The sequence below is a fragment of the Aotus nancymaae genome, unplaced genomic scaffold, assembly GCF_030222135.1.
Source record: "Aotus nancymaae isolate 86718 unplaced genomic scaffold, 86718_ANA_hifiasm-v0.15.2.pri h1tg000007l, whole genome shotgun sequence".
NCBI classification, from domain to species: domain Eukaryota; kingdom Metazoa; phylum Chordata; class Mammalia; order Primates; family Aotidae; genus Aotus; species Aotus nancymaae.
Genome location: NW_026988418.1, coordinates 5,781,568 through 5,794,487, shown reverse-complemented (window position 1 = coordinate 5,794,487; position 12,920 = coordinate 5,781,568). Strand labels below are relative to the sequence as shown.

The 12,920-nt window shown below is 38.1% G+C and overlaps 1 protein-coding gene across 3 annotated transcripts in view; it reads left to right on the top strand.

Annotated features, from left to right (window-relative positions):
* FOXJ3 (forkhead box J3) overlaps positions 1 to 12,920 on the top strand; it is a 176,282-nt gene that overhangs the window by 5,037 nt on the left and 158,325 nt on the right. The gene's annotated exons all lie outside the window — the stretch shown is intronic.

Here is a 12,920-nt window from a genome sequence, read left to right as displayed (position 1 = left end):
GGGTTGTACACCTAAGTAATTGATGGAGCAAGTGGGTCTTAGTTCATATCTGTACTATATCCACTAGTCTATGCTGCTATTTTTACTTAAGGGATCCCCATGTAATTTCCTGGAGACTTAGAGGGACTGGAAAATGTACTTACTTGAAGAATAACTGTTTTTTTTTTTTTGAGACCAGGTCTCTCTCTTGCCTAGGCTGGAGTGCAGTGGTGCCATCACAGCTCATTGCAGCCTCAACCACCTGGGCCCCAGCGATCCTCTACCTCAGCCCCCCAAGTAGCTGTGACTACAGGTGCGCACCAGCACGCTCAGCTAATTTTTGCATTTTTTGTAGTGAAGGGGTTTCGCCATGTTGCCGTTTCTGCTGGTCTCAAACTCCTGGGCTCAAGTGATCCAGTCTTGGCCTCCCAAAGTGCTAGGATTACAGGCGGGAGCCACTACACTCAGCCCACTGATGTTTAATGGTTATTCTTCTGGACTTAAAATGAAGATTTTTTTCCCCCCCTAGATTTTGGCACTTGTTTGTTCTGTGTTTTAAACAAATCATTTCATATTTCTAACTTTCACAGAGTTCATGTGGTAATAATGATAATGATAATACTAGCTAACATTTTTTGAGGCCTTACTATGGGCCTAAAATTTTCTAAGCACTCTACTTTCATTATTCATATCTTATAACCCCTAAGATTTTATAAATTTTGCAAATAGATTTTATAAATTTTGTAAATAGATTTTATAAATATATTGTGGAGTTTATAAATATTTCTTAGTTTTACAGATGAAGAAATGGGCACAGAGAGGTTAAGTAATTTGACTAAGGGAACATAGCTAGGAATGGAAAGAGCCAAGATTTGAACCCTTGTAGTCTGTTTTGAGAACTCAGTGGCTCTTAATTACTACACTGTTCTGTTTACTGTTATGAATTAATAGAGGATAATATTTCAAGTAAGTGCATGACCAGAATATGAAGATTTGATTTTGAATGTAGTTGGGGAAACAGTTAAACAGCAAAGTTAACTTGACATTGCATCCCCATTTCTTTTTAAAGTGGATGTAACACTACAGTGTGCAAAGATATATGTTGTTTGGCCTTTTTTTTATTTGTCTCAAAGCTTCTCAGCTCAAATTACATTATTTTCACTGATCTTCACTGTTGGCCTTGTTAGTCACTTAGCTTTCCATGTTGCCACTATTCAGAAACCTTGGCTTGAGGCAGCTGAAGCTCACTTTTACCTCTCCCCTCAGCCTTCCTTTAACTGTGAACTTTTGTTTTCCATTTTGAACAGTTAGCCTTTTAGTTCTAGAGGGAGTTACTTTTTACCTTTTCCACTCCAAAACTCAGAAAACGCCACAGTGGCATTTTATGACAACTGTCAAAAAATTTGACCATCTTAATTGGCATAACTTGATTTTAATGCACAAATAAGAACCAAAGCATAGTGTTTTTGGTTAAAGAGATTGACTTACTCTGAAATTGGAAAAGGCATCTGCTGTACAGGATTTTTGATTTAATAGAATTTGTTATAATCAGATCAACAGAGCGTTATTACTGTGGGCCATCTGTTGGGATATGGAAATAGCTTTGTTATATGGAACCAGATGTTGTTTTTATATTTATGACAATGACATTCTACTTATTTTAAGTAACCTTTTGTGGTTAGGCACCTTTGACTGCTATTCTATTTGACATGTATATCAACTGTTAACCTGAGAATGCGACATCTTTCAAAGTGGCTATTACTCTTCTGTAGGATCAGGACAAAACAAATGAAACAAAAGGGAAATGAGACTCATACAGTGTCAAACTTTAGTACTATACAAGATAAAATATAGCACAAGTGGCTGGGTGCAGTGGCTCACACCTGTAATCCCAGCGCTTTGGGAGGACAAGGTGGGTGGATCATTTGAGGTCAGGAGTTCTAGACTAGCCTGGCCAACATGATGAAACCCTGTCTCTACTAAAAATACAAAAATTAGTTGGGCATGGTGGTGCGCGCCTGTAATCCCAGCTACTCAGGAGGTTGAGGCGGGATAATTGCTTGAACCTGGGAGGTGGAGGTTGTAGTGAGCCAAGATTGTGCCACTGCACTCCAGTCTGCGCAAGGGAGTGAGACGTTGTCTCAAAAAAAAGAAAAAAAAAAAAGGATAAGTGTAAATATGTGATATGAGATAATTAGGACCATATTTAACAAGAGCTCTGACTTTGACACCATTAATAAAGGCCTAATTTCTAATAATTACTAAGCCACTTGGTTGCTTTAAGAATTTTACCAGCTGGGTGCTGTGGCTCATGCCTGCAATCCTAGCACTTTGGGAGGCCGAGGTGGGTGGACCACTTGAGGTTAGGAGTTCAAGACCAGCCTGGCCATCATGGTGAATTTTTTAAAGATGGGGATCTTTAAAAAAAAAAAAAAAAAGAATTTTACCATAAATCTAAAGTTATTTGATTTTGATGTAGTTAGACCTACTTTAATACCACACTGTCTGACTTGTTTGCCATCATCAGTTGATGAAGTCGTTTGTAACAGACTCATACTTGCATAGTGGGACTCAGAGTGCAATAAGAGGAATTCTTGTTAGAACATAGTCTTAGAGAACTCCGTTCTGAATTGAATGCTAATAATTTGAAGATCACTGGGTCCTTGGGTGGGACTTTTTATTTTTTTGAGACAAGGTCTTACTCTGTCACCCAGGCTGGAGTATAGTGACTCCATGAGAGCTCATTGCAACCTCAAACTGTTAGACTCAAGCTATCCTCTTGCCTTAGCTTCCCAAGTGGCTGGGAGTAGAGGTGTGTACCACTACACCTAACTAATCTGTTTTTTATTTTTAGTTCAAACAAGGTCTGACTATGCTGTCTGCCTAGGCTGGTCTCGAACTCTTGGCCTTTTCCTTCCTCCTTGGCCTCCCAAAGTGCTGGGATTATAGGCATGAGCCACCAGGCCTGGCCTGGGTGGGAATTTTTAGAGAGTCTCTCCAGAAACTGCATGATGTCTGTTTTTCATTATCTTCAAATCAATGTAGACTGTATGGATTCCATTGAAGATTTGGCTAGCTATTCCAGGATGAGCCTGTGTCAAGGAGACTTTACCCAATAAACTGACTTTCAGAAAGTCAGAGTTTTCACCTGGAGTACAAAACAGAAAGTTCTAATGGAATTCTCCTGCTTAGATAGAGTTGTCCTCAGTGTTATAGTGGTTACTAAGGAAGTAAGATTGATCTTGATTGATTGGTAGAGTATGGTGCCAGTGTGACCTTATTAAAAACGTTGTAAATTGGAATCATCTTTTTTTTTTTTTTTAAGATTGAGACCTGACCTTTGACACCTTTAATAAACCTTGTTTCTAATTAGTACTATTGTGTTGAAATGGGTTTGTGAGAGGAATGGATGATAGAAAGAAAGACTGCTAGAACTCACAGTTGCAAATTTTGTTTGCTTACAGAGAGATGGGATTGCAATATGATGGAAGTAGGTTATCATAAAGATCCTAGATTTTGGCTGGGGGGAACATGGGTGCTTGTTAAATTATTAAAATTAACTTTAAAAAGTTTCCGTGGCTTGGGCATTAAATTTTGGATAATTACAGGTACAACAGTCAAACATGCAGCAATCAGGTTCAGGTTGGCCTTTGTGAATTAGGATGGAGCAGACTCTCATGACAGGAGGTAAATGATAAATGTCATCTGTTTCTGCTAGGGTAGTTGGATCTGTGAGTCTGTGACACTTTACATGTCTACGCTGTGTACAGAGCTGTTGATGATATTGTCCCACTATGTATACATGGGTAGCCATCACCATTAGAAATGGCACCTTTGCATATCAGAGGAAGTCATGTTTTATATTATTATAGGGGATGTGTATTTTCAAAAGATTTCCACCTTACATTTGAATAATATTTTTTCAAGAGCGCTTTATCTGATCTGTTGGATTTTGGAGCCTTACAGCGGCCCTGTGATATGCATTAGTAGTGATACTCGTATTGACAAATGGAGAAAATGAGATAGAAGCTAGGACCCAGTGCCACTCAATTATTTAGTAGTGGAGCAGATACTGGAACCCAGACCCTGCATTCTCCTTGTTTCTTACTTTTAGTGTGAAACTGACAAAGTTTTGGTTGAGGAACATACTTTGGATTTTTGAGGTAAAAGTGAAAGATTGTAGACTTCAAAGGACCTGGCCTACTTGGAGCAGAACATATCTTATGATAATATCAGACTTAGGGTACATAAAACCAATGGGGGCAGTTTCTTCCCTTGTTAAATTTAGGTCTATTTCTAGTCATTGGAAGCATTTTTACTTGAATCTGCATTCTTTGTTTTTGTAGGAGTTAATGGAAACTTTGAAGGATTACTCAATAGCAGATTTGGTCTTGTTTTATAAAAGTACACATCTATAAAATTTAGATGTTAAGAAAGTATCCCTGGAACATGATTGGGAGATGTGTTGTCTGTTGCCTGGTGTGTAGGAAGAGTAAAAGTGTATAAAGAAGTTATATCTGCATAGGAAAAAAGACTGGGAGAGAATGCATTATGATGGGTAATTTAAATTTTCTTCTTTGAATCTGTATATATTTTCTAAGCTCTCTGCGGTGACCATATATCACTTTTATACTCAAGAAAAAGAAAGCATACAGTTTATGATTTTTATGGTTCAAATAAGAATTTGCAAAAATGTGGATCTTAGGACTTTTTTTTTTTTAAGATGGAGTCTTGCTCTGTCTCCCAGGCTGGAGTGCAGTGGTGTGATCTCTGCTCATTGCAACCTCAACCTCCTCTGTTCAAGTGATTCTCCTGCTTCAACCTCCCAAGTAGCTGGGATTACAGGAGCTCACCACTGACCTGTCTAATTTTTGTATTTTTAGTAGAGACGGGGTTTCACTATGTTGGCCAGGCTGGTCTCGAACTCCAGACCTCATGTGACTGCCTACCTCAGCTTCCCGAAGTGCGGAGATTGCAGGTATAAGCCACCATGCCCAGCCTGATTTTAGGACTTTTGGAGAGCCATTTAAACACTTGATGCTATGAAGTTGTTTTGCTTTCTAAGCAGTTTGTTAAATCAGTTTGATAAGTTATTGATTATATTATGGGTAAGTTGTGAGTGTATTAAGTGGTTTGGGTTTTTCTTTGCATTATAGTTTGGTTATTTAGCTTTGCTGATCTAGGAAATTAATTTTAGTCCCTTAGAAGCAACCAAGACCTTAAGTTTACTTACGGTAGTTATTTATCAATAAATTACCTAGAAATAGCACTTTAAATCCTGAAAACTAACTTAAGGATATACTTACATGCTTCCATTCCTTGGCAGGTTTCTAATAAAAAACCAAATTGTTAGTGCTTTAAGGTACTCTTTTGCATCCAGGTACATTGGACTCATTCATTTCTCTCATTGATTCCCTTGCTCTTTTGTTCACTGTTTTGCTGTGTCCTGGGCACAGTACTAAATACTGGGGACACAAGTAAGGCAGGATCCATGCCAGCAAAGACTACAGCTTTTAGTTTGGAAGAAAAATTGGAGATGTCCTTGACATCTGGAACTATCCTGTGATTTCTTCTGTTTTCTACTTTTTAACTAGAAAGGCAGAATGAGTAGCTTGTTCAAAGACCTGAATACATTTAGGAGTGTGAATAGATGGCTTTAAGAGAAGCTGATGACTTCATAGTTATTTCTCTGATTGCAAAATATTGAAAATCTAAGGAATTTCCTCATCTAAGGAGCATTTGTTATTGAGATGGATACCTAGGCATTCAGATTTATATCAGGTTTGCTTTGGGAACATAATCAAACAGCGTTGTATTGGCTCTTCCAGGATGGGGATAGTGTCTTTGTGTCTCTTATCCTTTATACTTAACATTGTGTGTGACACATAATAGGTAACATTATATAGTCATCATACAGTCATGTGCCACATAATGACATTTTGGTCAACTGTGGGGCACATATATATACAGTAGTGGTCCCATAAGATTATAATAGAGCTGAAAAATTTCTATTGCTTAGTGACCTCAAAGCCATCATAATCTTGTAGTGTAATTAAAAAAAATAAATATAATGTAGTCTATGTGTGCAGTGTTTATAAAGTCTACAGTAGTGTGCAGTAATGTCCCAGGCCTTCACAGTCACTCACCACCCACCCACTCACTCTGAGCAACTTCCAGTCCTGCAAGCTTCATTCATTGTAAGTGCCCTATACAAGTATACCATTTTTTAATGTAGTTTTTTTTTTGTTTTGTTTTGTTTTTGAGACAGAGTTTTGCTCTCATTGCTAGGACTGGAGTGCAGTGGCGTGATCTCAGCTCACTGCAGCCTCCGCCTCCAGGGTTCAAGCGATTCTCCTGCCTCAGCCTCCTGAGTAGCTGGGATTACAGGCATGTGCCACCGTGCCCAGCTAATATTGTATTTTTAGTAGAGATGGAGTTTCTCCATGTTGGTCAGGCTGATTTTGATCTGACCTCAGGTGAGCCACCTGCCTCAGTCTCCCAAAGTGTTGGGATTACAGGCGTGAGCCACTGTTCCTGGCCAATACAGTATTTTTACTATACCTTTTCTGTGTTTAGATACACAAATAACTTTTGTGTTCCAGTTACCTACCATATTCAGTGCAGTAACATGCCATTCAAGCTTATGGCTTAGGAGCAATATAGCCTGTAGCATATAGCCTAGGTGTGTAGTCGGCTCTACCACCTAGGTTTGTGGAAGTACACTTGTGATGTTTGTGCAGTGATGAAATTGTCTAACAACACGTTTGTTAGAAAGCATCCCTGTAGCTAAGTGATGCATCACTGTACTAATAAATGACAGGACATTTCATGTTTAAACTTAATTTTAAGAAGTTTTTATTACTACAGATAACATGTTTCAGAAATTACCTTTTGTCTAATGCAGTAAGATATACAGTAGTTCCTAGAATTTTAAGAGTTAATCATTTATGTCAGTGAACTATATCCCTAAAACACTTGGTATATGGTCATTTGGCTACTTTGAGAACACCTTTGGGCACTGATAAGGTAACCTGTTTGTTGTTAGCTGTAATTGAGGTAGAATTTGCATCTAACTTCATCGCTTTTGCTTAGTTCTTTCCTGTGGAACAGTAGAGACCTACCTAGTCTGCCTTCTTTTACAAGATAATCCAATTATTTGAAGGTGATTATTTATTCAGCTTATATTTCCTGAGTACCTGTTCATGCAAGACACTGTCCTGGATATTGTGAGAGACCCAAAGGTAATTAAGAGACTTAGTCTGTTAGCAAGAAATGGGTACAAATACTAAGAGCTATGGGTTTACTAAGGAGAGGGAATATTTTTGCTTATAATGATGAAAAAAGCTTCGTGGATGAGATAGTGTTTGGATTAAGATTAGACATGGAGCATTCTAGGCTGAGAGCATAGTCAAAGACTTAGAATTGAGGAAGCACAGTGCAAGTTAGAGGAATAGAGACCTAGCCTGGTTGTTCCCCTAGACTATCCACCAGGATATTAAAACTGTTCATTTTGTATCCCTAGCACCTGGAGAAGTGGTTAGCTAATAATTAGTGCTTAGTAAATATTTGTTGAATGAATGAATGAATGGTCATATTTGAGAAATACTGATCATCCTTTTTCTTGGACATTAACAAAGCTGTTTAGGATATTGAACACTTTGTTAAGTCATTTAGAGAAAAAAGTATTTATCTCAGTCTTCTTCATTTATGGAATGTGCATTAACAACTCTTATAATCCTGTGGAAAACATTACACTGGTCTATGTGGTAGAGGTGAGGTGGAAGGCAAAGAGTTTTCTTTAAACTAAACACACCCAGTTTCTTCAGTCATTATGCACTTTTGGTTTCTAATTGCTTACTAGTTTGTTATCCCTCCTTCCAAACATTCTGTCCTGTAAGTGTTTTTAAAAGGTGGTGCTCAAAACAGAACACATTTCCCTCCATAGGTGATGTTTTTAAAATTTTATATTAAAACAAAACCAAAAAAAGCCAGAACATAATTCACCAGTTGTGAACTAACCAGTGAGGAGTACATGGTACTGTTACCCTCATTTTCTGGATACTATTCTTCTAATGAAGTCTAAGATTGTATTTTGTTTCTTTTTTAGCAGCTGAGTCACTCTCTTGGCTCATATTCAGTTCTCATATTAATTTACAAGAAGTTCTTTGAGTAGATTCAGAGAGATTTCTTATTAGTAGAGCTAACTAATGAATGCCCATTTTCTTCTGATTGAGTCTAGGCTGTTTTCTCAGAAGTACAGGTCATTCTTAGCTTCCTGAAATCTGAGAAAGAAAAAAAAAAGAATTAATTGTCCATTGCTATTGTTGAGCAACTAACACCAAACAACTTTAGTCTAACTGCTCTTTTGAGTATATTCAGAAGTATGTAAAATATAAAAAACCCTCCTTTCCCCATTATTGAGATTCAGCAAATCAAGAAAGGTGCTACATAGGCTTCAAATATTTTTTTCTTTTTTGCTTAAGTATTTCAAAGAAAGTCATAGACACTGTCTTTTCATCCCTATGTTAGCATGCATCTTTAAGAAAATGTAGATATTTTTGGCTAGGCGTGGTGGCTCATGCCTGTAATCTCAGCACTTAGGAAGGCTGAGGCAGGGGAATCACAAGGTCGGGAGTTTTGAGAACAGCTTGCCAACATGGTGAAACCCCATCTCTACTAAAAACACAAAAAATTAGCTGGGCATGGTGGCGGGTGCCTGTAATCTCAGCTACTTGGAGGCTGAGACAGGAGAATCACTTGAACCCAGGAGGCAGAGGTTGCACTGCGAGATTGTGCCACTGCCTCCAGCCTGGTGACAGTGCGAGACTTCTTCTCAAAAAAAAAAAAAAGAAAGAAAAAAAATGTAAATTTTTTTTTTTTTTTTTTTTTTTTAAGGCAGAGTTTTGCTCTTGTTGCCCAGACTGGAGTCCAATGGCGCGATCTTGGCTCACTGCAGCCTCTGCCTCCTGGGTTCAAGTGATTTTCCTTCCTCGACCTCCTGAGTAGCTGAGATAACAGGCATGCACCACCACATCCAGCTAATTTTGTATTTTTAATAGAGATGGAGTTTCTCCATGTTGGTCAGGCTGGTCTCGAACTCCTGACCTCAGGTGATCCGCCTGCCTCGGCCTCTCCAAGTGCTGGGATTACAGGCATGAGCCACTGCACCCACCTGGTATTTTCTTATATAACCCCTGCCATCATTGTATGTAACAAAATAGACAGTATTTTTAGGTGTCATCTAATATCCAGTTCATAATAAAATGTCCTGATTGCTTAAAAATATCCCTTTACAGTTGGTTTTTAATTGACTCAAAATCCAGATGAGGTATATACATTGCATTTGGTTGTTATATTTCTTAAATCTCCTTTAACTGAACCGTAGCCACCTCCCACTCTCCCCCTTTTTGGATAATTTGACTTTTTTTGGCCCTTCACATCTCTATCTATACCAAACTCTCTGTTCCTTTTGAAATATCTGCTAGATTTTTTTCTTCCTTTACAACAATTCAGCAGTCATTTTGGATTATTTATTATGTGTAGAACATGTGGTAGGCATTATGGAAGATAAAAAGTTGATTCGACGTGTACATGTTCCACTAGGAGCCAGCATTCCAGTGGTAGAGACAGATGCTTACAGAAACAACATGAAATGGATTATTTGTCCTCCAGTGCATTATGCCTTGATGATAATAGTCTCTCGTTTTTTTCCTCTGGAAAATGATGCCAATGGAATCTTCTTCATACATCTCTTTATCATGTACTGATCAGGAACCCACAGTTGGTTCCCTCTTGAGTCAGTTCATACTTTACAGTTTTTGGCCTGTCACTCAATTCTTCCACTGGCTCCCACCATTATTCAAAGTGGCACAAAAATTCTTTTATTTATTTTATTTAAAGAACCCACCTTTATGTTATGTAGAATTTTCATTTCTCCAACAGGATTATAAACATTCTGAGAGCAGAAATCATACTGTCTTATTTTTCTGTGTAATACTAGGTGCTTAATAAGTACTTTTGGAGAGTCCTGGTACATATGCCAGGCCTGTTCTTCTGTTTCCTACCTTCCTAGAGTCAGCTGGAGCTTCTGCCAGTTAAAAGCAAATAATCCAGACCTGAATCTCCTCTTACCTCAAAAGTCTACTTAAAAACAGTCCGTTCAGTGGTCTAACTGAATCAGAGATGACAGATTTGCATGTTACCAGTTGCCCATCAGCATGTCTTTGGCAGACTACTAATTTCTGGTTGTGTTTAAACATGATTTTCTCATTGTAGCACCTCAGACAGCCACTACCTATTGAGCATTATTGACAAATGATAAGAAACATTTCTGCTACCCTTGTCCTAAACCAGTAGTTTCAGAATCAAACTACATCAGAATCATCTGAGATAACTTTTAGTTAATAGATATCCCAAGTTTCACCCTAGACTCCTAAGTCAGGATTTCCAGGAATGGGATAGAAATGATTCTTATAAAGTTAGCAGTGGTTTGTTTTTAGTGAATTTGAGAATGAGGTGGGTAATTTTTATTTTGTTAAACATCTCTGGCACTGGAGACTTTATAGCTTCCTATCTTTTCATTTGCAGTACAGCACTTTATTCCTCTGACAGCCAGTAAGTTCTGTTAGGTTCAGTGGACTTTTCAGCAATATGGATAGGATCTGTTGCCTTGAATTACACCAGGCAAAGCACATGAATCAAATGCCCAAGATAAAGATACAGGATCCAGAGAAGTGGCATCTTGTTTTTCTAAATATAACTGAGCTCAAATTTAAAGTCTCACAGCCTTTAGCCCTCCAAAAACTTATTCTGTCTTTGTTTAGTGAATACCTTTAAGGTTGTTTAAAATGTAGGAGTTCAATATTTTTGCAGTAGATAATCTTTTGGATTTTTCGTATTTTATGTATATTCAATATAGGTGATTTAAACATATAATGTGATCTAATTTTATATACCTTTATCAGGTTTTCTGTAAAAATAAGTCTGTAAATTGGGAAACGGTTCCTTATTAGACCACATGATGATTTTGGGACGGGATATTAGGTAGTTAAGTTTTTGAGCAAAGTAGAGAGACTGAAGCCTTAGGATTATCTAGTGAGTTAATGACAGACCCAGGAATAGAATCTTATGCTATTTGCTTGGGTTATGATTTAGTTTGAAGAGAGTGGCCTGTGATCTGTTTACATAAATTGCAGGAAGTATGGTTTGGGGTTTGGAAGAAGTTATAGCTCTGTATGATGTTTGGACAGGAAGCCCTCCCTCCCCCACACTCACTACCTGTTTTATTGACACTAGTCCTAAAATATGGAGGAAAAGAGGCAGTTAGTTCAGGCGTATACTTCCTACTGTTAAAACAGTCTTTAAAAGCTGAAGCTGATTTTTTTCCTACTGTTAAAACAGTCTTTAAAAGCTGAAGCTGATTTTTTTCGTCTTCTGTTAGTCTCTTCCTGGCCCTGGTTTTGTTTTAGGAGGAGAGGCATATAGCCTAAGTAGTCGATTTGTAGATGGTAGTAGTAGTTTCCTTGATAATTTTTTCAGGTGTATGAAACTTTTTTATTGGCCATTCATGTATCTTCATTAAATGTGTTTAATGAATAAACAATATGGTTTGAAAATAGTGGTGACCACCAGAAAACTATTGAACGTTTCAAGGGGTAATAGATGTGCAAATAATTGTTTAGAACTAGAGTCGTTTTCTGGTGAAATAGTTACTTTTACTCTTCCTTTCCTGGAAAGTTTCAGCTTTGGGGTTTGGGGATGGATCCTGTAGCACTAGTGAGAGAAGAAGCAGGAATGTGACAGAATAAAAACATTTGTGTGTGATGGTTCTGAACTTGTTATTTTTTTTTTCCTTAACAGCATTGTTGAGATATAATTCACATGACATACAGTTCACCTAAAGTGTAAAATTCAGTGTTTTTTAGTATATTCACAGAGTTATGCAACTATTGCTGCAGTCTAATTTTAAAACGTTTTTCTCCTCTCTTGAAATCTCGTACCCAATAGCAGTCAATCTGTATTCTCCATTTACTACTTCTCTTACTGCTAACCCTAAGATACTGCTATTTTGGACGTTTGATATAAATGGAATCATACAATATATAATCTTTTGTGACTGGTTTCTTTAACTTATAATGTTGTTAAGGGTTATACATGTTGTAGCATTTATCATTCCTTTTTATTGTCAAACATTATTCCATTATGTGGATATAACACATCCATTCATCAGTTGATGGGCGTTTGGATTATTTCCACTTTAAAAAAAAAAACAACAAAAAAACGGTGTTGCTCTGTCGCCGAGCTGTAAAGCAATGACATGATCAAAGTTCACTGCAGCCTCCTCTTGGTCTCAATTGATCTTCCACCTCAGCCTCCTAAGTAGCTGGAACTACAGGCATGAGCCACCATGCCTAGCTAATTTTTATATTTTTTGTAGAGACAGGATCTTGCCATGTTGCCCAGACTGGTCTTGAATTCCTGGGCTCAAGCGATCTACCTGCCTTGGCCTCTCACAGTGCTGGGATTACAGGTGTGAGCTACTGCACTCAGCCTATTTTCACCTTTTTGCTTGATTTTTTTTTTTTTTTGAGACCGTGTTGCTCTGTCGCCTGGTGCCAGGCTGAAGTACAGTGGCGTGATCTTGGCTCACTGCACCCCCCACCTCCTGGGTTCAAGCAGTTCTCCTGCCTCAGCCTCCTGAGTAGCTGGGACTACAGGCGCGTGCTACTATGCCCAGCTAATTTTTGTATTTTAGTAGAGATGAGGTTTCACCGTGTTGGTCAGGATAGTCTCAATCTCTTGACCTTGTGATCCGCCCGCCTTGGCATCCCAAAGTGATAGGATTACAGGTGTGAGCCACTGTACCCGGCCACTATTATGATTTAATACTGCTATGAACATTCTTTTATAGGTTTTTCTGTGGATATATGTTTTCATTTCTT